The sequence below is a fragment of the Branchiostoma belcheri genome, unplaced genomic scaffold (genome assembly GCF_001625305.1).
Source record: "Branchiostoma belcheri isolate BF01 breed outbred unplaced genomic scaffold, Haploidv18h27 scaffold94, whole genome shotgun sequence".
Taxonomy (NCBI): Eukaryota; Metazoa; Chordata; class Leptocardii; order Amphioxiformes; family Branchiostomatidae; genus Branchiostoma; species Branchiostoma belcheri.
The window spans coordinates 1074723-1077670 of NW_017804620.1; the positions used below are offsets into that span (position 1 = coordinate 1074723).

A 2948-nucleotide genomic window follows, 5' to 3' on the forward strand; every position below is an offset into this window, starting at 1 on the left:
GAAGGAATGAGATCGTGGAACTCTTGTTATAGATCTTTTCGTCAGGAATCACTCTATATAGGAAATGCAGGATCAATTTTTGTTGTTCATGGTGAAATGCGAACTAGAATGTAATTTACATCATTAATTAGGAAATTTGATAATTCCGGTGTATTACGCTATAATAATGTGATATACGTGACTTTGAGTGAATAGATATTAATTATGAAAAGAAAGATGCCCAATTTGCATAATTTCAAATGCCATCAACCTATTCTGGCACATTGTGGGAATTTCATGGTCGTGACATGTTTGTAAGTTAGCTCTAAATTGTGAACATGACAACGCATAGATTGTATAGATTGTCTCATTTGCATAATTGTAAGGATGCATGCTGTATAGAAACAGTATTTTGGATGAGAATTACACTTACAATACACGTTATTTGGGTGTGTGTGGTCTTCAATGGCCTTTTGTATTCACGACCACACACACACTTACATAATATACAGATATTTGAAGTATGATATCTTCAAACTCTTTTAAGGTCTCGGACCGGAGTATTTTTTACGATTTTAGATCCGGCGGACACCCTCAGACCGAAGGGCTACAACTCCTCCAAGAAAAGTACGCCGGTAAATCTCATTAACGGAGGTTTCCAGCCGGCTTCCGATAGAATTTTGGTTATTGTCTGTTGACTCTATAATTTGGGTAGAAACTGTAGTTTAACGAAAATTTTGGATACGAAAAATATAGTTTTTTTTTTTGCATTTTTTTCAACGGACCTGCCTGGAAAAACAAATTTTCCCGGGCTAACGGCTTATATGCTGAAATAGCTTACTATTTCCTGTTTCTGAAAAACGGGAAAAAAATAGGTTGTTGCGATAAGTTTTTCGCAAAATCCGGCGACGCGACTGCCTTCAAATTCCACATAGAACGCAGCTATTTGGGTCACCAGGCGACAAACCGCATCACCCTTCCTCGCGGACTAATACCAAAAACGCTTCGCTGGCCGTCCAGCTTCACCACGCCGAAAAACGCTACAATCCCAAGGTTTGTTGATCAATTCAAAACCTACTTGAAAATCTACAAGGATCACCGAGCCATGGGGAGCCAAACCTAGCATGACAACCTCGCAGATCCGGCGATTTACTGCGCACTATTTGGAACCCTGATCAGAATTAAACTCCGACCCGGAACCTTAATGTAAAAAAAAATCCGCCAAGATGATGAATACGTTTCGGTGCGTGGGCGGTATTGTGGTTTTGTAAACATCATAAGTCGTATCAATATGCATGTGAATAGGTGTCGTTTTATGGATACCAATACAACAAGAGTTAATTATATAATTTGGAGACGTTTCGGATACCTCTCAATAATAAAGGGTTAATGCACCGCCCCGAGGTGTATATGGTGTCATAAAATGCATGGTCAGCTGCTATAACCACCGAATAAACCACCGAGTGAGCGAAGCGAACGAGGTGGTTTATGAGGTGGTTATAGCAGCTGACCATGCATTTATGACACCATATACACCGAGGAAAAGGCGGTGCATTAACGTTATTATCATATAGCCTATCCAAACTGACACAATGAATCAACACAATTCCTGTTCAAAACATTAAACCTTTAATATTTACATAACAATACATTCCAAAATATTATAATCATGGTTTGTACTTTAAAATAAATATGGAGATCATTTTACAATAAATATAGTTTACAACTTTACACGCGTCCCGCGGAAAAAAAATATTGATAACAAAGATAGGGGAGGGCAAAAAATCAACACGTTCGTACGGTACCGACTTGTAGCACAAAACTCACCCTACAGGAGCTCTGTCGTCTGCACAGGAAGAACGGGAACCCTACACTGACTTGTTGGTGGGTAACGGGAACTATTACGAAAGCACAGACAGGAAATACTCGAGATAAGGGAGCGGGATGGCGGACGGCATGAATCACAGCCGCTCACAGACGCGCTCTGCCTGGCGTCCAACTCAGCTGGCGTCTGCCAATTCCAATTGATAACAAAGATGGGGGAGGGCAAAAATCAACACGTTCGTACGGTACCGACTTGTAGCACAAGTTGTTGTTCGTTCAGACACGCGAAACGCACCCTGCTGACCTCTGTCTCCGGTGTAGCTTCCAGCGTCTGTTCCTCGACCTCCATGGGTCCAAATATCTCATCTAAATCCGCGTCTGTTATCTCTTCCATGTAGAAATTAGGCAAACTCTCCATGACACAAGAAGGCAAGATGGCGGACCAAAAAAATAAGTCAGGTGATGTGGGCGATACCACTTTTTGTAGGGGTGTCAAAATAAGTATGGTTTTTGCTCTCCCGTTCAAATTCTATCTATTTACATATACATTTCATACTCACACACATTTTAGTTTATATGAAGCTTAAAAAAAAACATAATTTTGTCTGACCAGGAAACTGCTATGAATATTAACAGAAAGAGCTGTGTACCCCTATATCATTATGGTTTCACCCATGGTTTATGGAGAATAACGCACGGCTGAGCCATGGTTTATCGGAGAATAAAGCACGGGTAACGGAGGCCTCTGATTGGTCTACGCCACCCGGCTATATGATAATAAGAAATAAATTACATTGAATGATAAATTGCTAATATGTACTTTTCTTCGATTGTAGAACCCGATGACCAACAAACGACTCCCAAAGAAGTGGTCGGGGCAGCCCAAGCCGAGATGACAGCCTCGGGCGGTCCGGCAGACGGCCCCGGCCCTGGTCAACCTCTGAACCGAGATGCCCGCAGCGCCCGGCCGGTCCACTCTACCCAGAGGCCCGGAAGAACCACCGGCGGGGCCCAGCCTGCAGCGGCCGCCACACACACGTACGAGGATGGGGAGACGTTCATGGGAATCGGACAGCCTCTGAACCGCGACGCTCTCGGCGCTCCGACCCTTCCCAAGTCCCCGAGGCCAGGAGGAACCACCGGCG

General features: G+C 43.4%; 1 pseudogene; it reads left to right on the forward strand.

Moving 5' to 3' along the window:
* The first annotated feature begins 2695 nt into the window (after positions 1–2695).
* Positions 2696–2948, forward strand: part of LOC109461568 — a 5710-nt pseudogene continuing 5457 nt past the window's right edge.